General features: G+C 40.6%; 1 protein-coding gene across 18 annotated transcripts in view; it reads left to right on the top strand.

The window, feature by feature from the left end:
- Positions 1–22091, top strand: part of FOXP1 (forkhead box P1) — a 499850-nt gene that overhangs the window by 240525 nt on the left and 237234 nt on the right. Inside the window, exon 1 of one of the 18 annotated variants that reach the window (XM_075130245.1) lies at positions 8872–9112. The exons of 15 other annotated variants lie outside the window; for them this stretch is intronic. The gene's annotated coding sequence lies outside the window, so the exon portion shown is untranslated. Of the gene's footprint in view, positions 1–8871; positions 9113–9253; positions 9493–9746; positions 9927–22091 lie in introns of those variants that run through there. 2 more of the 18 variants (XM_075130246.1, XM_075130248.1) reach the window with 2 other exon arrangements.

The following is a 22091-nucleotide window of genomic DNA, read 5'->3' as shown; positions in this document are numbered from 1 at the left end:
CCCTGTGGCACATGACCATCTCGTTTAGGCTAAAACCTGGGCTTTTTCAAAATATAGTTTGGTGCCATCTCCCCAGGTTGGCTAAAACATATTTAAAAACCTTATTGGCTGGAACCATGTGCAGACTGAGTTGAAATAAGGTTTCTAATCTCTGTTTCCAACCCAGCCCAGATGAGGCCACTATAAACTAACATATTATAGGCCAAAACCATTCCAAATAGTTGGTGTGGGAAATAGGGATGGTGTAGTTGAAAAAAAAAAAAGGCATATAAATTAAGCCAGGTGTAAAGGACAACTAAAAGTATAGCCAGAAACCAAGGTAATGTTTGGTATCTGACTGTACTATGCAGGAGTAGCTACGTCAGGACGTTCCCATATTCTGCAACACCTTATTATTAATAGCATTTTTTATTTCTAACATGGTAGCACCTAATAACCCCAAACAAAAACTGGGTCCCATTGTACTAGGGACTGTAAAACCCCCCTCCCCCACCCCCACCAAATAACAAAGATAATCCCTGTCCCGGGGAGTTTTCCCCAACTAATCAGCATTTGCAGGGAAAATAATTTCCACTCCTTAACCGTATTTCCTTATGAAATTGCAACATGGCTGGACTTTTTCCTCTTTTCCTAGACTCTTGTGTCTCGAAACGTCTAAAATTATCAAAACAATTGCAGTGGGGGAGGAAGAGAGGAAGGGCAGATCACAACTGATGTGAGCCTGTGGTAACTGTCCTCTATCTCGGTGCTCCAATTTCGTTGGGTCTTTAAGACGCAATTCCTAATGGTATCGAGACTTCTTGGTAGTTCAGGGGAAATTTCAGCAGTGGGCATGTTTGGTATATGCGGCTCCTCCCTTCCCCATGCCATATTCTCTGTGTGTGTGTGTGTGTTTGCACGCATGCACTTTCAAGGGTTTCATTGCACTTAATTAACTGATGTGTTTGAAAGACACTCCTAGCTCTGTTTCACTTGGCAGGTGTGTCCACTTGGTGAGTCCTTCCAAGTTCATTTGGAGTTGGACTTGCCGCTTCTCTTGCACTTGCAGCTATTTGTAAGATATGGACAGGGCGGATAGGTTACAGTTTATGCAACTGTGGATTGCTCTAACACAGCATTTGACATTGATATGGTGTCTCTCATCTAAAATAACTTAAAATAACTTATACACTGTACAACCTTATTGATATGCACACAGCCTTTAGGATGCAGTGGGGTTCAGGTAACGGTGGTGTGTTGCACTGAAGCACTAGAAGGTCACATTGTGGCCAGGAATACGAGGGCAAGATCCTACTGTTACAAAAAGTGCCATGGGATCTGTAATAATAATGATTTCTCTGGCGTCTTTCATTCATGGATCATAGTGCTCTGAAAAGCAATAATGAATTAAGCTTCACAACACCCTTGTGAGGTTGTATTTTCTCCACTTAACAGATGGAGAAACTGAGGCACACAGAGGTTGACTGACTTGCTCAAAATCACACAGAAACTCTCAGGAAGAGATGGGAGTAGATTCCAGGGGTGAAATCCTGGCTCCATTTGACATCAGTGCCAAAACTCCCACTGCCTTCAGAGAGGCCAGAATTTCACCCTAGATTTCTAGACTCTGTGTGTTGAAGGTTAAAATCTTGTAGTTAAGGCACAAGTCCACACACTGTGGATAGGAACTTAACTTTTAAGGTGTCATATGAAAGATCATCACAAAGTAAACAGCATGAAACTTAATTTATCTCCTCATACACATGAAGAGCTAAGTCGACCCTGATGGGATCTGTGGTTTGAGGGAGTCTAGGTATTTAAAACGTGATGCTTAGGCTACTAAACCATCCCCTGCAGCTTTCCTTGCTGCATAAGATATGAAGAAATCTCCTGTCCTGCAAAAACAGATATTAAATTGGATACTCTTTCACCCTTCCTTGATAAGACTTGCTGTGGAGATATGCAGGGAAATGGAATGCTGCTTTGGAAGAAAATATATTTGAATGTAACATAAAAATGGGTGAGATAGGAGGATTTTCGGTGGTTGGTAGCAGTACTCTCCTCAGTGAGTTACTGAAAATGCAACTTTTCCTGTAGTTTTTGTGCTAGATTGTGAATAAAAATGGTGGTGATTTGATGAAGCATTTGGTGTCTCACTGTAAGTTGGTCAAGAGTGACTTTTAAATCATCCAAATGAAATACTGTATTATCATGAACAGTACTATCTAACTGTTAAGTATGCCACTGGTTATCATAAGAACAGGTTCCTTCAGAGCTCTCTCCAACCAAAAATGTTCTTTGCATGTGTTGGGGGCACAGAGTGTTCATGAGGTCTCACAGCCCTACACTCACAAATACTCCAACTGGGAATGCCATTGTGGGTTGTTCCTGCTACTCATGGTGTACGACTACATGGCCTTTAGCAACAATATCACGGGGCGATTCTGCTGAGCTCAGGGGAACTCTTTGAAATCTTTATATAGGGTGCGTTCTGAGTTGATTGACAAGCAACAAAGCAAGGGAGTTTTGAAGAGGAAATTGGGATTGGCAAAAATTCTACATACAGTCACATGGCTCAAGGCTGTAGTATCCTCAAGTAAATGTGGGAAGCCTATCAAATAACGTTTTCACATGGGGGAAAAAACAATGTATTTTCCTCCCTAACCTCATTCTGAGGAATGGCTGAACCATTTTGCAAAATTTTTCCCCAAAATATTCAGCCTGAGGCATACAACTTTGGCATTGAAAATTTCAGCCCAAAGATGCTCAAAATTATAAGCAGCTGAAAACCGAGACTCAGAATCTTGGGTTCAATTCCAGGCTCAGGAGGGAAGTTTGCTCTAGTGGACACAGACTCTTCTGACCATTCTACCTAGGTTAGACTCCCTTCTGCCCCATCGCCTCCAACCTGTCCCTGTCCCAGTCCTGTCTCTTCCCCATCCCCTAGTTCCTTCTCCCACTCACATTTTACTTGTCTACCTCAGACTCTAGTACACAGGTTTATAGCTCTAGTCCCTGTCTTTTAGCCCAGCCATTCTTAGTCCCCTCCCGCTATCTCCTCTGGCTCTCTGTCCAATCACACTCCCACTTCCAGTCTTTATCCCTCTCCACACCCAGTTCCAAACTCCTTGATCAGCATGTGCCGCTTTCGCCGCCTCATCTGGTCTGTCTTTTCTCCCCCTTCCCCAGACGCTCCCAGTCCTAGTCTCCTTGTCCAGGTTCCTTATCCAATCTCAGTCTTCCAAACAATCTCCCCTTTCCTGGCTCCTTCCCCCAGGCTCTTTGCCTGGTGAGTTCCAGTTCTTCCCCCATACTGATCCCCGTTCTTACTCTCCACATCTAGCCAGTCCCATTCCCTTGGGTCCAGTCTCATTGCCCCCTTCCCACTCGGTTTCCCTTAGCAGCTTCCAGTGTCAGTCTCACTCCCAGCTCATGGAAAACTTCAGCCCAAATAGTTAACTTTGGCAAAGTTATAAGTAAGCCTAAGATTATGTCACGGAGGTCATAGAATCTGTGACTTCCAGAGACCGCTGTGACATTTTCGGCTTCAACCCCTGGGCGGTGGGGCTGGAGCCAGTCAGCCAGCGGGGGCCCTGGAGCTCTCAGCCACTGTGGGTGGAGGGGCCCCCCACAACTCCCAGCCACTGGCCCCGGAGCTCTGAGCTAAAGCGGGGAGACCCTGCAACTCCAAGCCACTGATCTTGGAGCTCTGAGCTGTGGTGGGGGGACCCCGGAGCTCTCAGCCATGGGCCTTGGAGCTCTGGCTGTGGGTAGCGGGGAATCCCCGCGACTCCGAGCTGCCGCGGCCAGCTGGGGGGAACCCCAGCGCTCTCAGGCACGACGGGTGGTAGGGGACCCTGAATCTCTGAAGTGCCGCGGATGCCTGGAGGACCCTGGAGCTGCAGCAGCAGAGGGTGCTGGACCACCCCCCCACCCCGCGCGCACACACATACGCACACGCGCATTTTGTCACAATTATTTTTAATAAATGTCAGGGACAGGTCACAGGCTTCTGTGAATTTTTGTTTATTGCCCGTGACCTGTCCATGACTTTTACTAAAAATAACTGTGACAAAAATCTTAACCTTAGTTATAAGTGAATAAAAACAGGTCTTATAATGGGAAGCATCAGACAACCTTATTGCTACCAGCACCGCCTATCATGCAAACCACACACGCAGCGAGGGAGTGTGGGTATGTCTAAAGAGAGAGAGTGCACGACATACATGTGTATAATAATAAAGTAATGTTACATTGTAATTCCATATGTAATGGAAGTCTTTCCCCTCACATCAAAGTCAGGAGGCCCCAACCCTGTCAAGGATTATCTGCTTTGATGCCACTCTGATATAAAACTGGTCTGGGGCAAGAAGAGAATGACGGGAAGGTTTTTCTTTTCCTTTTTAAATGATGGCAAATGACATGATACAGAGTTGCAGACAGTTATACTGCTGCAGTGATCCCCCACTCCTGAGAGCTGAATTTCCTCAAATTGGTTCCACAGCACTTTCAAGGTGTGTAATAAATGCCAATGTTCCATGCTGCTGTTACTGCATGACCATGTCAGGTGGTCGACCTTCACCAGTTTAGGAGAGAGAAATTTTGTGCAGATTGTTAAATCCAGGGTGAATACTTGCAGTTGCGTTTGTTGTTTAACACTCCTATGTATTTCCATATTAATTAATATAATTAAGTTGTTACAGCTGTGCATTGGTTCTCCTGCATTCACCCATTGTCAAGGAGCCTCCATTTGACAGCTGTAAGTATTTACAGCATAAAGCAATGGGCCTTGCAGTCATTTCTCCACATCAATAGTAATCTTAACTCTTCCTCCTAAACTGAAACATTCATTAAACTTTTATCTCAATAGGAAAGCTTCGTGTTTTCTTGACAGAACAGATTCTGAGGCAACTAATTTATTACCACAATTTAAGAAACAGACGTCTGTCTGACACGTGCGATGTAGTTCAATAGGTCGCTAGTGACATCATCCTTAAAAACACTATCCTCACACACTGTGCATTTTGGGTAGAAGCTTTTTATTTATAGTTGGTCATTACAATTGAGATCAAATATTTACTTTCACGTCAGATTAGGTTAAAATGTGAATCTGAAAGCGAAATTTCTGTAACCACGATACGTTTTGAAAAGTGTGCTATTCATATGTGGCTGTTTTATAGAAATTATGTGAAAACATGATAGGCCAAATGGTATAATCATTTAATTTATTAGTTTTTCACTCCTGGAGCCCTACCTTCACAACTGGTTCCGGTCACAAGGGGGAAAAGATTTTGATTTCTTCTTGGCCCCAACTGGCATTTTATCCTCATCCTGGGACAGCTGTGTGTTTTAACCCATTTAGGGAGTCTCTGATTGGGAGAGGCTAGCACGGGGCTAGCTAGGATGTTTTCAAGGCAGGAATTCAGGTGAATTGGCACAGTTGTGTTGGGAAGCACAGACACTACCCAGCATCTAGCACACTGGTGTTCTTGTCCATGAATGGGGGTCCTATGTGCTATGGTAATACAACAAGTAGTAATGAATGATCATATACTGACTAGCTTTCATGAGAACTAAAGTTCATACCAATTCACCCCTGAATTAAAAATAAAAATACAGGCAAATTATATTGATTTTTGGGTGGTAGGAGCACTAGGGCTTTCAAGACATTAAGATTGGTGTTGCCCTTTCATTGGACCAGATTCTGAATGGTCTTTTCCTAGAGTAAGGTGCCAATCAATGGGAATTAAGGCATCTGAACCTGGTCCATTGTAAACAGCATGGGAGGACCCAACTTCTGTAGGGAAAATGTATAGAAAGTGGCATACGCAGTTGCACTCTAGCATGACTTCTAAATCACATTCAGTGCACTCTGTCATAAAGCACAGCAGGCATGTCTTAAAAGGGAAAACAAATGTGTGCAGCAGAAACAGGCGATCCCTTCGGAGAATCTTGCATTGTGGTGGATGTCAATATGTGTGCCATACCCCATGAACAGTCTGAGCACTTCGCCGTCTGCAATGAGACCTACCCTCCAACAGCAGGCTCTCTGAGCTTGAAAGGTTAAAATCGGACATGTCCAATGTAAAGCAGGGTTGCTGCAGACAGTATTAACTTGCACTGTTTTTTTATGTTTCTGAAGTTGGTTACACTAGTTTGACAGGATCTAGAGTACTTGCTGATTTCCTAGTTTCCTCCCACCTCCCTACATGCCACACCCTCTTTGTGGTGTCTGTGGATCCGTTGCAAATGTGTGTGCAGCGGCTGCTTCTTTGGGTATAGTGTCATGTCACATAATTATATTGAGCCAGCACTAGGGATTTTTCAGGCACTATTAGAAATTAATTGCAACACAGCAGCAACCCCACCATGTCTCTAGACTGTCTTAGAGAGACAAAGTGGTTGAGGTAATATTGTTTACTGGACTAACGTCTGTTGGTGAGAGAGAGAAGCTTTTCAGTTTACCAGGAGAAGTTGGTCCAATAAAAGATATCACCTCACCTACCTGGCCCCTCTAATATCTTGGGACTGACATGGCTGCAACAATACCTCATACATCTTTACAATCTGTTATTCTTTAGCTGCTTTTTTACTGTTCACCATCTCACCTGCAAAACACTTCCGTGCGCTCTCTCTTCCCATCCTGCCGGCATTTTCTCACTTGGTCTCTGATGGCAAGTAGACCTTCTCATAGCCACCGTCAACAGCATTCTAGGAGTCAGATGGCAAAGGTGGTGAAAGAGTATTGATACTGGAACTTTTCCCATACCCACCTTCTCTGCAGAATAGCCCGTGATGCATCAGGTTTCCCCCTTCAGTAGCGTGTGATTTTAAAACTGCATTTTCAGTGTGGGTTTCCAGCATAGTAGTGCCAAATGCTACAACACCAGGTGACATAATACTCTTTTTCTCTGTTTTGGGAAAGAAAAAAATACTCCACAACCATTTGCAATGGAGCTGCTGTTTAATAACTGTAATGAAAATGACTTTTGAACAAATCATATATAATAAGTTTGCTGTATTGCACAGTATTCTTTCTAAATATTAGATTTTTTTTTCCAGATCCTACTGCTAAGATCACTGGCCTATTTCAATTTTTATTGAAACAAATAAACCCAATAAAAACACTTATGCTGAGAGCTGAAGCTCCACAATAAAAAAAAAATCATTGTGTTGAATTCATTGATTTATTTATTTACTTCAACTGGAAAATTGAGTATTGTGTTAATGTATTTTATAAGAATCACACTGCTCGATGAAATGGCTAATTTATTTTAGCGTATACATAAATAGCTAGCAATTTTCAGTGAGACAGGCTAATGAAAATGATGCTATGAAATTGTCTAGGCTATGAGGAGTGATGGAGTCAAGTTATTATTGGTTGAGTGCTAAGACGTAGTGAACTGGCCATCATGTCTTTGAACTTTTGAACTGCTACTTGTTTGTGTGATTTATTGATTTTGATATCTCTGTGTTAAGTTCGACTTTTTTTCTTTGAAGAGGCAGCACAGATAAGTATCTTATGCTGTGTAATTTTATAGTTGCTTGGATTAAAAAAATTGTTAAAGAATTTTAAGGTTCCATATGTAGAGAGAGAGAGAGAGAAGTGTATATGTCGTTAGAAGTCAACGCTAAGTGTGATTTGGCAATACAAGTGCGTATTGTATTTGTAAGGGAAATCTGCCTGTGTTCTAAATGGTATGTATAATTTCATACCAACTATATTTCCCCTATCTACCTTAGCCTCCTCCCACCCCACCAATCTATTTTATCATCCTGCTGCCTGGTACAGGGAAAGCATCCGTGATCTCTTTTGTCAGCTTCTTTTCAGAGGAGCAGTGCATTTTTCCCATTGTTCAACAGCTGATGTTGACTGGTAGTGCAAAACACTTAAACAACCTCATGTTGGTTTGCTTTGCAGGACAACCGCTCCAAAGAGCGGCCTCTTACCTAATTCATGAAGACATGGAAACTTGTTTCATATTACAGCTGTGACTCCCTGCCCAAGCTGGCTACTACTACTGAGACTTAACACACATTCTACATCAGTAGTTCTCTTCACATGCTAATCCTTTAGTGTGGTGAGATACTGTGCTTGCTGTTCTTGGCAATTCGTTTAGTATCTAGAATTGAAGTATGAAAATAACATTGCTTGGTCTAAAGTATTTTTTGTACTGCAGAACTCTTATCCTGACTGTGGCTGTATAGGAACCTTTACATGGCAAGCACTTCGAGCTCTGTTTCTGATTGAACAGAATAATTTGACACCTGCATTTTGCAATTTGATTCAAGTGCTTTATCCTGCATTTTCAGAGCTTTAAAACCAGCGAACTTGCAGGACTTAGCACAACTAGCCTCTACAGTTAGTGACTTTGCAAAATGTGGTTGGACTTCACTAATCCACTTATTTTCTGCTTTAAAATATACATTTGAAACCATATTTTTAGCATCCAAATGTCTTCCATAATTCAGCTGGAGGTCTCAGAAGTCTAGGTGTGTATTTTTCATGATTAAACTTGACATGTCTTCATTTAGATGTTAAATAGCTTTTTTTTCCCTGTGACTAAAAACATTCTCAAAAATCTCGCAGTGAGAAATTTGGAAGCTAGGAACACTTTTTTTTTTTTATCCTCCTTTTTTCTTTAAAGAAGGCTTGTTTAAACTAGAAAACAAAACTAGTGGGAAGGCTAAAAACAGGACTGACACCAACACCATTAGCTGAAAAAAAAATTTCCATTTCATTGCAACTATGTTATTGTTTACTTTACCATACACATCCTAATATGGTTACCTCCCTGTCAAAGCGGCCGAGCCAGGGGCTGAGGGGCCCCCTCAGGGAGAAGCTTCTAACTGCTTCTCAGACAATAAGAAACAAACGGCACAACTCCACAAAAGGCTTCCCGGAAAATAAGTGTCAAATAAATCCTAAAGAACTCTTCCTTCTGACACACAGCTCTGTATATGTAAACCTGCTTTATACCATGCTGCCCAAACTGAGCTGCGTTTGTTTGGAAATGTAAGCCACTGTTTTTTGCAATTCATGTGAGGGCTGTGGATTAATTCCTTGAGACATATCTTTGCATACGCCTTTCATGAGTTATGTTTGCCGGAGCCTTTTACTAGGAACATTAAGGTAAGAATGTTGATTTAGCTTGGGACCTTTGTCACTCAAACTAATGCTCATCAGTGGTATAGACATTGTAAAGAAATGCTGCTTAGATCTCTCAGACCCTCTCCTAAACAGTGATGTGTTATGTCTCTTAATTATCATGCCTGGATTCTAAATATGCCATTAGTTGTAGATGTTGATGGAACAGAGGTGCACTCCCTCCAGTGTAAACAGTGCTGTAAATACTCGCTTGGTGCTACCAATTGTCAGCTAGAACAGTTTCTTTAGAGGCTTTTCTGTTATTTCTTCTTCTCTACTTGTGGTTTGTCTGAACCCTCTTGGTTATTCCAAAATCCTCATGGTCTTGAGGCTTGCCAGTTATTATCTGCAACACCAGAACAAAGGTAGGTTGTTAAACTGTGTGCTCCGGGGGAGGGACAAGTTATTTTTGGAGGGTTGTCTTCCTAGTGCATGACTGGTTGACCTAAAAGGAGAAAAAAAATCCTCCATGAGTCTAGGAATGAGAGAGCATACACTGTAACAGCTTTATGTAGGGTAGTTTATTTTTATGTAACTTAAAGAAGCAGCATCCTTTTTGATTTCTTCCTGTAGTATGCTCTGTTATTTCCAGAGAATCTACATTGTTAAAGTATTTTAATCTGTGTAGTCCATTTGATTTAAAAAATGTTCCATTGTGGCATCTATGATTTTTGTAGTTGACGTTTCTTTTGGTAGCTGTGATTTTCTGTTGAAATTCTAAATAAGGTTTCATAGGGATGACAAGAGAATGGGTATTTTTACACAAGGATTTCAACTTTTTGGTTGGCATAATTTTAAGGTATGGTAGCCTTTTCTGTGACTGTCCAAGTGCTTTAATGCCCTGAACAGAGTTATGTTATTTTTTAAACTGTTTGTCATGTTTGGTTTTGAGTCTGTATGTTACTCAGACAAAGTGGGTGTTTTCTGCAGACTAAACTCTCTTAGCTGGCTGGGTACTTTTGTACATCTTCGGAAATTAAAAAATAGTATAATAAACACCCTAACAAGGATCACTTTGTACATTGTTCTGTTCCGAGGAGTCTTAAAAGCCTATCCACTTTTATTCTGGAAAATATAGAGAGCAAATTCATAACTTAGTGCAAGAGCAAATGAAGTCCTGGTGCGTAGATAGTAAGTTACATAACACCTTGCATAAAATATACATTTTTTGATCTTGGGAATGGACGCTGCATTTGTAGGTACAACTATCAAACAGAGGTGAGTCTGTCCAGGAGCACTTTTACTTCAACCTGTTTTATGCAGCATTATTCTCTTTCATTAGTTCTAACAGGATTTAAAAGGCTAACAGCCTCCTCCTAAATAAAGCATCATTCTAAAATTATTTTAAATACCTGTTGTATGCTTGGTTCCTAAATGGTTTTTTCCCCCTCCTCTAATTATTATATGGTCCCTCTGGATTCTTATGGAAGTCTCGCTTCTGCAGCAAAACTGGATGGCTAAGATTTAAAAATATGTATATATTATTTCTTGCACATTCCTACTGATTTCTTTTCTCTGCTGTTTGTTTATTTTTCCATTGAAGTATGCAGCCTAACCTGTGCTAATCTGAAGCTCTTTTTAAAATATAAAACCAAGTCATTTAACATAAACTTTGTGCTCCAGAACTTTCTATCCTAGAATGCTAGGAATGATTATTTTTTAATTAAAAGGTAATAGTAAACATCAATAAGTATATTTTAAAAACCTAAGTATATTGTTTGAAACACATTTATATTTTTTGCTTTTTGAACCTGGGGGTGGGCGTGGAGTGGGGGCTAGGAATTAGTAGCCTTTAATTAGATGTGGAGATATTCACATTTTACAGGGTTTTATGTTAGAACATGGAATGGCGGGTGGCTTGTTTCCTCATTATGAATACTCCCTGCACATAATGAGGTTCATCATTAGTTGATGGAGTGAATTTGCCCTAGCTCTACCTTGAAAGGCACATAATTTACATACTACTTCAGAGCTTAGGCTTTAATGGATTCCTCGATGAATAAAATGAAAAGCTACTTTCTTTAAATTTTTGAACACTGTTTTGATAATACGGTTTTAATAAGACATTCAATTTGCTTCTTAAGTATATTTGAAAGTGCATTCCCAATTGTAGCACAAAATATACTTTTTCTGTTGTTTTGTATATACTTAGTAATACATAGTCAAGTATAACAGGGTAAATGTATGGGGGGGGCATGAAGGGTTTATTTTGTTTTATATGTGCTACATTCCCCTGGCACTGCTGCTGTGCAATTATGGCCTTGTACAATGAAGATTATTATCAAAATCAAGTGCAAGAAAGCTTACCTGTAATATTTTAATAACATGTAGTGTACTTCTTCATGCATTAAAATTCATTTTGTATGAAAATTTATTTTTACTGCATATTTACCGTATACATTTGCAGTGATTGATCTATAGAAATGTGTTACTGACTGTCAGGATGACTTTGACAAAACCAGTAGTCCCACCTCCCTATTTATTTTAATGAGAGGAAAACAGCAAAAACTTCTCTAGTACAGTTCCTCCTCTGAAACTGCTGTGTTAATATGATTAGATTAGAATAAATTGAATTGTAGACTGCCTAGTATGCTATCATGTCATCAGTTCACTAGAGTACTGGTCTACAGTATAGAGTTAGCAGGAAATGATTTTCTTTTCTTTTCTTTTCTTTTCTTTTTTTCTTCCCCTTTTCCTATTTAGATGAGGGGGGAAACAGCATAACACTCAGCAAGTTTGCAATACTGAAGTCTTTGAAACAAGCAAAGGGAGTTTATGTAACAGCATGTTGCTGAACATGTCTTTTGCTTGTGGCAGGCTGGTCACCCTTGTGGCGTTATCAACAGTTCATGCTGACACTGAAAGTGGAAAGCGGGTCTTTCTACTTTGTCAGTTGCAGCAGAGGAGTATAAATATGAGTGGAAGGCTTGTTTTGATAGAATGTTTTATTACCTGAAAACGAGGAGCATATATTAACATTAATAGAATAGTCTGTGCCATTCTTTTTTAGATAATTTACCTCAGCTGCAGACCTGTCTGCTTCAAAGTCTTTCTCTGTTCTAAAACATATATTTGTTTAGGGAGTTTTCATTGAAGTGTACATGACAATTACAGCTGTTCATTAACAAAATTGGGTATTTGTTTTAAACTTTAACCAATCACTTTGATATGCTAATTATGGTGTAATTTAATTTGAGCCCTGTAATGATGATGCCGTTATTATGGACATAAATGATGCAGTTAAGCTGAGAGTAATCTCATTTGCATACTGTACATGCTAGTAAATTAAGCCCTTTCTTCGACTGCTTCAGCTTTAATTTTCCACTTCTTTTCACACAGCATCTTTTCAGCCACTCTCTTATAAGCCCACTTTGTAATAGTGCTGATGACTGTTTGATGTGGAGAGTTGCTGCACCACAATAATGCAAGACACAAGATGTAACATTTGAAGGATTCATTATCTTACTGAGTGTTCCTTTAAGAAGCTGAGAATAACAGGGAATGGAAGTGTCTTCTCTGTTGAACATTACAGGTTTTCTGATCAACAAAATGGGTTTTTTGGTAAACCCTCATATAAAAAGTACCTTGACAAACCCCTATAATATTTTACAGTAACAGTCCTAAGCACTACAGTAATCTTATTGTAAAATGTAGTGTATTGGACCATTACTGTAGAATATTGTAGGGTAGTGCAGTGTTGTAGAAAAGTCACCCAAGTACAACAATGTGCAACATAATGGAGATATTAGCACACTAGATAATCCCTAAAATTAAGCATATGGTGTAAAGGAGCTTCCTATATGATTGGTAGTAATTTAGAATGGAAATCTGAGTGGTTTATCTCTGTCATCCTACTTTATTCATTACTTTTGCCTTCTGTGCATCTCATGTGAATTAAATTTTATATTTGAAATTAATTTCAAAAAGTTATATTAGTTACATATATACCTAATTTGCATGCTTCTTAATGTTGTTAAAATGTTTGATTTAATTGAACAAAAAGCCACTAAAACCAAACAAAAATAAAATGGCAACATTTATATGCTGATTTGAGTTGGTTTAATACTTTCCAATTTACGATATAACTGAGCTAAAATATTCTCACAGCAATGTGGCACCCTGAGAAATAACCTGGAATGAACAGGGCTTTTGATTCTTGCTCTTTTTGTAACTACTCACTTTTATGGTTAGCTATTTTCATTGTTAAATGCCTTTGGAAATAGTCTATCACTAGATTTTGGAGACAGCTGGTGAGACTTCAAAAGCCACTGGTGTGTGGGGTGACCAAAGCTAACTAAAGATCATTATTAAATCTTTGCAGTCCTTTTCTTGAACAGGGTCCCATGACCAAAAACAGTTTGTGCTGTTCACAAACACGCAAGTTAGTCACTTCCTGGGTGACTAGTGTAAAAATTGTAGACTACCAAGGCATACTGCTCCCTATGTCCTCTACCCTTTATGGAACACAGCAAACAAATGGGAAGTTCTGTATTTGCCAACTGTCCGATATTTAATGAGACTTCAGTTTTTATGGTTTTCCTGCACTTTGTCTCACTTCCATGTGTCTCCCATATGCTTTCCATGCCAGTTTTGTTGCCAGCAGTTGTCCTATGGGAGACTACTGTTCTAATACTCTGACAGTCTGAATTTACTGGCAGCAGCAGTGGATCTGTCTGTGTGTGATCTAACTGCCCCTCTCCCCCCCCCCCCCACCCCCATCGGGTTGGGTCCCCGCTCTGGTACGAAGCTGACAACCGTTCCCAGCCAAGTGGCTTGGGTGTTTTTGTATGTGTGCGCGTGCGCATCTGTAGAGCCTGTGGTGTGGGGTTCCCCTCTTAATCTGTAGTTTGTTTTCCTATCTTGAGTTAGGTTGATTGTGTTTGATAGCTTCCTCATTCTGCAATGTAATGTTCTTTTTCTTTTGGTTTAGGAAGGTCTCATGCAAAACAGCCGTCGTCTTTGTGTAGTTATTTAGGTATTTTGATTCCCTCCTCCCCCTCTATTTACAGGGATCTGGATCAAGGAAGGGTATATACTGGGGAGTGGGGTCGTGGCAAGAAAAATCGTGTGGCACATTGGCCCATAGAACTCTGATATGGACCTTGGTCTCCATCCACAGCAAAGGATTCAAGAGGACAGCAGAAAGTCAGTCCATCTCTGTGGAGAGCACTAAATTGAAACCTCTTCATGGGGGTGATCTGGCTCAACAAGGTCTCTGCTGTCTCCAGGCTTATTTCAAAACTCTGTCTCCACATCAGAAACGAAGTGTGCTCATGGAAAGGAGGAAGAGGGGGAACTTCAGCTCCTGTCCAGAGCAAAGTTTTCATAGTTCCTCCCAGGGATATTTTTCCTACCTCGAAGGATATTTCTCCTCTACCTGAGCTGAGCCCTTCTTCCTCAGAGGAGGGTGAAACTTGCCATGATTCCCCTGCCGGTTGGCATCAGAGCTCCTAGGTGCTTCTCGATCCCGTAAGAGGCCTCAGTTGCCGATAGAACCAGGCACCAACCTTCTCAGGAAAAAGGGATTTCCATTTTCATAAAATAATCCAGACAAAGCTCACCTTGCCCACTCCGGAAGGTTGCACGTACTTCAGTCCTGTTGGAAAACTCTAGATGCTGAAGTCATACTAGCTAAATCTGTCAGTAAGATCTCTTGGGCTTCCTGTGAAGAAGAGCTCTTGGCTTCCGCTCTCAGCAGCGTCCTTGTGCTCTAAGGATTCTTCTCTTAATGTAGAAAATGTAGCTATTTCCTAACGGTGCCATTGGGTACTGAGGAAAAGTTATCCTCAGCCCTTGTCGGAATACATTGCCACTCCTAAGCATCCTGGGCTACTACAGCTTTGATACTACAGCATCTGCCAAAACATGGGCAGATGAAAGTGCATGCTGTAGTCTAAGGAGATATAAAGGAATCTCCTCTGATGCCTTTTGATGATTAACGACCATAACAATGTGACCCTTTACTCTGTAAAATTGCTCGTCTTAGTTACCAGATCTCCTGTCTGGAGGGAAAGGGATTTTCCTCCATAATGCTTTGAATGCACTGTCCTTTAAAATAATGACCGGTTTCAGAGTAACAGCTGTGTTAGTCTGTATTCGCAAAAAGAAAAGGAGTACTTGTGGCACCTTAGAGACTAACCGATTTATTTGAGCATAAGCTTTCGTGAGCTACAGCTTACTTCATTGGATGCATCGGATGAAGATGCCACAAGTACTCCTTTTCTTTTTGTCCTTTAAAAGATGCTGTTGTAAATGCTGCCTTAAAAGAGGTTTTAGGCAAAGACCTTCCTACTGTCTATGACCCCCTCCCCTTTCTAGGAATTTGTCATTCCATTATGGATTTTTAAAAAACAATTTATCTATGAAGAGATTCTCTCTCTCTCTCTCTCTCTCTCTCTCTATATATATATATATATATATATATATATATACATACACACACACACACAGATAAGTTGGAAGTTGCCATACAAAGTGTGAGAGGCTAATTAGTTAAGATGAACTATTATCAGCAGGAGAAAAAAACTTTTATAGTGATAATCAGGATGGCCCATTGACAAGAAGGTGTGAGGATACTTAACTTAGTCAATCTGTGTAATGGTCCAGCCACTCCCAGTCTCTATTCAAACCCAAGTTATTGTATCTAGTTTGCATATTAATTCAAGCTCAGCAGTTGGAGTCTGTTTTTGAAGCTTTTCTGTTGCAAAATTGCCACCTGTAAATCTTTTACTGAGTGGCCAGAGAGGTTGAAGTGTTCTCTGACTGGTTTTTGAATGTTATGATTCCTGATGTCAGATTTGTGTCCATTTATTCTTTTGCGTAGAGACTGTCCGGTGTGTCCAATATACATGGCAGAAGGTCATTGCTGGCACATGATGGAATATATCACTTTGGTAGAGGTGCAGGTGAACGAGCCCCTGATGGCGTGGCTAATGTGATTAGGTCCTATGATGGTGTCACTTGAATAAACATGTGGACAGAGTTGGCATCGGGCTTTGTTGCACACGCTCTCTCTCTCACACCTCAACCTGGATTTACGTTTTCAGTAAGTGTCTCCTTCCACTTCTTTCCGAAGAACAACAAACTCCATCCAACCAGCTTGGGGAAATCAAATCAGTACCAATACACACAGCTTGCTGTGCAGTCCCTTGAAGGCTTCTGTAAAAATCAAGATTTCTTGAGTCACAGGAGGTTGGACTGTTGGGTACTAGTGGTCTTCCCAAAAAGTTATTTCTCAGAGTTTAAGAAAACTTTCCCCATTTCCAGAACAGTTTTCCCTTCTCCTCTCTCCCACACTGGACAAAAGGCCTTCATAGCAGTACATGCTTTTGGGGGAGAGCAAAGCCAGTGAACCTATCCCAGAACAACTGTTCCAGGTTGGAGGCAGTTTACTTCTTACTAGACACTAAAAATATCTTGAGCATCAAGAATTGGAGGCAAGAATAGTGGACTGTCATATGATGTATCAACATTTTTGAATGGAAACCATTCCCTCCCTGTTGCCTTCTTTAAACCTACTAACATAAATAAACATACAGGACACATGTCAATTGTGCCTGTGTCTCCCAGTCAGTAAATCAACTTAATTTAAACTTTTGTCTTGACCCTTCTTCAATCTAGCATCCATTCTGTAGGTCATCAGAAATATTGGTTTCGTAGCAGCCCCTAGGCAGGATGGCCATCTCCAGAGTACGATACATAAAAGACTGGTACATGATTCTGCATGAGAACAGAACAGGTTACCATAAAGAAGCCCGTACAAGGTATGGTACTATTAGGATGCCTTACTGCCCAAGGGCTGTTACATTCAAAGAACCCTTTAAGTATTCTAAAACTTGGGTCTGGAGAATAAAAAAAAGAAGAGGTTTCTCTGTCTCTCTGTATATGTCACCTGGGAGCCCTGACTCATACCCGAAAGAAGACAGTCTTCCCATACCTAGAAGGGATCACAAATATTGAGATCTTATCCTGTAATAAACAAAAAAGAGAAATTGTCTAAGCCCTGGGCCCATAGTCTTCTGATATGATGTTCTTAATTCTGAATAAAATCCCCACAAGTCTTCTTCACAGCTGGATGAACCCCTGCTCGCTCTCTCTAATTTGTTCACATTTATAAAAGCATCTCTCCAGGCTGGTAGGCACTGTACAGTCATAAATAAATACGCACAAATCTCAAATCAGAAAGACCATAGAAAAGATGTCCGCACCCAGCGGAACACGGTCCTCTCCTCCAGGCCTCCTACAGAATTAGAGACACTTCTAGTTGTTCCCCAGTGATAGACAGCCCTAAACTAATGGCTTACCAGCAAATCTACCTGAGAGAATCTACCTGGTTTCTGATGTCAGCTGCTGGGCCTAGGGGATACATGCAGAGAGTAAGATAGCATTAGGCAAATAGTTTAATCAGTATTTTCAGTCTCTCAGTGCTTGGTGCAGTAGGCTGTGTCGTGCTGGAGAATAGGATGTCCAGTGTAGCTCACTGAACCAACATGGGTGTGGTGAGACTAGGAGCAATCCCTCACAGAACAAACATCCTGCCAGTGTGAGGTGTACCAGGAAAAGCAATTAGCAAGAAGGTTTAAGATAAAGCAAACTCCCCCCTGCTGCCTTTTATGCCTGCACCATCACCAGCAATCCAAGGAGCAAATTCTTTTCTGGTTTGAGAGGGTGTAGTTCCTATTTCTCTCATTTACTGCTAATCCCTGCAGAACAGCAAATTGACATAGGTGCACACCCACTCCTTGCTAAGTCACCAACGCTACTTTGCCACTTACCCCTGTTTTAATACCAATTTGCAATGCCATTTATGTTGCCATAGAATTCAGCCCTTAGTCTCCAAGACTCCAAAATAAGAAACCCCATACATGGTCTTCTGTAAGTACAAGGACGTTTTTCAAAGAACTGCAAATTCTGTAGCTATTTGGCATGTACATATGGCGACTTGAGGGGCATCCCTTCTAGGAACCTATCAGAGGCCAAATTCTGCTCTCAGGTATGTTGTAGTAAATCATGAGTAGCTCCACTGAGTTCAGTGGAATATTCTGGACTTACACCAGTACTTAAAATACTGTCAAAGAACCCACAGGTCATACGACTTCTCTTCATGTACCTTGTGTCCCAATATGAGCGAACCTACTTCCCCCTCCTCCCCACCACCCACCTTGAAGTTGAGCTTGGTTTGTGAGCAGGTCCTCCTGTGCAAAACAGAACTTGCCTCAACTGAGTCCTGTCCATTTCCTTCCATTCCTGTAAAATAAATAAATGAAATTAAAAATAGCACCTCTCTTGACAATTAAAAAACCTCCTACAACTTGCATGGGAATATATTTTGAAGCTCTGATGCAATTTGGGCCATACCTTGGGTCCAAAACAAGAATTACTTTGCAAATTAAGATGAAATCTAAAAGGCTTTCAAGACTAACCCTCCAGCAGTGCTGAGCATCTTGAATTGGCCATCTTGTTTCTTTCCTCCTACTGGGAAAACTCTTATCTGAGACTGTTTACCGTTACTATTGTATGTGCCAAAACAGATGGATGTCACGCACCAGTATCTGCTTTAGAAGGCAAACTTGGGTCTGTATGGATGCGCCAGCAAGGTGGAATAGTAGCTGGATAAATCAGAAATGGATGTGAAAAAATGATGAGGCTTTCCCTGTAATGGAAAGAGTTTATATCATTTGTAAAACATTGAGTATATAGGCAGGCAGAGTGAAATAGTGGAAAGCTAAATTGATGCCCCCCCCCCCCCAAAAAAAATCTGAGTCCATGGAGTTTCTATGGGAAGAAAAAACCCTTATCTTGGAGCTTTCTTGGAGTCAATGACTTCCTTCATATTAGATTTAGAAGTGCAAGATGACCGTATAAATATGCTTAAATATCATAGGATTTTGATCAAAGGGTCAACTATGAGTAATAAAATAGGAAATACAATTATTGCTACTATTTCAGATCACAGTGCCTAAGAGAATCTGAGCAGTCGGGAAAAATAGACTTAACATTTGGAGAAGAAGAAAAAAATTCCCAGATCCGAGCCTGTTGGTCCATAGAGGAGAGAACAGATTGAAGAAAGGAAATCTTTCCTGGAAGACAGCCTTGTATTCAATGATTGTATTGCAAAAGTAAAGCCTACTTTTGCGGGACTAGCTAATTCACTATTAACTAAAATCAGAGGGGAAAATTAATCAGATGCATTTGCACAAGACAAAGCCAGAGTTGGGTTAGAAACTGCACTTATAAAAATGATCAGCATAGAAGCTATACTTGCTGTTCAGTTTTGTGTCATGTCTGGCTAGGTTGTGCTTCACTGCACCCCTCCATCCACCTAACAAACTGTGGGCAGACATTTGTAGGGTTGGTAGGGAGTGAGGCTACATGACAGTGACGGTCTACTTTTTGATACTCGTCAAATGAGTTTTATATAAGACGTAAATGGTATGATAGCTTTAAGTTCGAGGGACATATTTTAGTCCCTAACAAGATATTTGGGTACTTTGACACTCAGCTGGCTCTTTATTTAATATATTAAAGACTCCTTTTGTTTTAAAAAAAAATGGCACCAGGTCTGGATGATAGTCTTCTCTGTGTACTTCAGAATTCCTACAGACAGGCCTAGACAAACTAAGAACCAGATACCCTCAGGGGCCAAGTTTTGGCATTCAGTGTCCCTGGAGGGAAGGATGGTACCCATTAATCCTGTAATCGCCAGATTCCTCAAGGTAGCATCTTGTATCCTCCCACTTTTAAATTGGAGCTTGAATATTCTCTTCAAAGGCTCTGTAAACCCTACTTCAAACCTGTCATCCGTCATTTTCTGGTAGTTATTACCTTGGGCAGGAGGTGGGTGAAATGGCTGTCCTTTCCCTTTCTCCCTCATCTCTTTTAAGTATAGTCTGGTTTCTTGAATAAAGTGGTATCTTCCTCCTGAGCCTCAGTTCCTGTCCCAGAACTGAAAGAGAGAGGTCCTAGCAGGATGGCACTCAACCAAATTCTCCATCATATGATCGCACGTTGCAGAAGCACGCAAAGCTGCAGCGGTAGAATGCTCAGCTGAGCTCGAAGATTATTCCTTCTGTGTCATGGAAGAGAAGGAAAACCTCACTGGAGGAACTCAGCAAACTCTTCAACCAGATCACATCATAGGTGTTTCCTACCTGCTGATTGTGTCCTCTGGCCTGGTTACATCAGCACAAGCACCTATCTAGGGCAAGAGTAGTTGGGACAGTCCCCTGCATGTTCATAAGAAACTCTTAAGACTCACCAGTTTGGGATCCTCCTGGGAATACTTAAAATATATCTAGTTGTTTAGTGTCAGATATATAAATATTAAGCTGTATAGGAAGAAAAACTCACATCCAGGGATCTCCAAAGACACATGAGTCCAGCTATGCATGTGCTTAAAGTTAAGCATGTGCTTAATTTCTTAGCATCTCTGTGTCCCTGTCACTCCACATATACTTTAGGAATAATATATTCTTCTTCTACTTCAGGGTTGTTGTGGTGATGCTTAAATTCATGTTTGTCAGGCACTTTCAGTCCCTCAGATGTAAGGCATTATATAAGTACTAAGTATTATTATTTTGATTATTATTTTTAGCTTGTAGGGCAATGGTTCTCCTTTCCCACTATATGTTAAAATGCTAGTCATGTTTCAGTGGAGCATCACACCTGAAGGGTACAGGTTTGGTAACTCACTTAAGTGAACTTTGACAACACAAAGTTGTTGAACTAAAAACAAACAAAACAAAAAAACCCCAACCCAAAAAACCAACAACCTGCAGGGAGAATGTTTTATTTCATTAATGTAGTGTTTTGGGTGGAAATATGCTGTAGGTTAATCCTCTTTGGAAAGAGATTAAGAAATGTTCTCTCCTCCTCCTCCCTCCTAATGTAAGAGTAGGTAATGTTTATTCTTTCTGTATTAACTACAGACGTCAGAGAACAAGGACTGTTGCCCTTTGATTTTATTTACAAGGCAAAAGTGAAAACTTGTTTGATCATATCATGATGTTCACCTTCCATGTAAGAGTGGAAGGGAACCTGATTCTAGATCTTATCATAACTAAATATAATTTTGCTTATGTTCAGTTATCTTTGAATTTTAAAGGCTGTATGTTCAGCCTTCCTTATTGGGCTGAGTGAAATTGATTCATGCTCAGCTTTTGGAAATTATTGTCTCAGGGAACTAAGGATTTTTTGTTGCTGTCAACTCTGGAGTCATGATTTACACCAAAGCTATCCGTTACTGAACAAAAGCTGGGTTGAAAACTTGCATTTCTTTTTCGTTGAGAAAAGAAGGGGCAGGTGGTGGACAGAATCTTGTTTGCAGTCATATTCTTGCGGAAAAACAGTTCCTTCCCGCTTTCTTGCAAACATACCATCCTGATAAAGTGTAGCTTGCTGGACATAGAAGACCCAATTGTGCAAGGTTGACTCCTTTTTAGGATTGAGTGGAACTACTCAACCAAGCAAATGCTCGCCATAACTAAGACTTGCACAATAGGGCCTGGAATGTTCAGAAATTATTTAAATTACTAAAAGGAAAGGCTCTAGCTGCCACACCCTTCGTACAGTGATGCTGCTTACTGTGATTGGGAATCAGTGTCAAAACAGCATTTTTTAAAATGAAACCGATGAATAGTTTTCACTTTAACATCATTAGTTCTTAAGAAAGTAGAAAGTCAGTCCAGGGTTTATTTAGCAATCTTTTTTTTCAGTGCTATAGTTTACAGGGCTATTTGGCTTCACAAGATTTTACGTACTGGTTTGTAGTACCAAGTTGTCTCTCAATATATTTTACTTTGTGAATAGGTGTAAGCAGCATATTGAAGAGCCCATTCAAGTACTATACAACGTTGATCATTTATAGAAGAAAAGGCACATACTACTTCCACACAGATGGATTGGAGGGCTAATGTTACATCTGAAAGTTGTATGCATTCCAGTGCATTCTGGTATGCAAGTGAAG

The sequence above is a fragment of the Caretta caretta genome, chromosome 7 (assembly GCF_965140235.1).
Source record: "Caretta caretta isolate rCarCar2 chromosome 7, rCarCar1.hap1, whole genome shotgun sequence".
In the NCBI taxonomy this organism is placed as follows: Eukaryota; Metazoa; Chordata; order Testudines; family Cheloniidae; genus Caretta; species Caretta caretta.
Note: the sequence above shows the minus strand (reverse complement) of the source record. Positions and strands in the feature narration are given on the sequence as shown.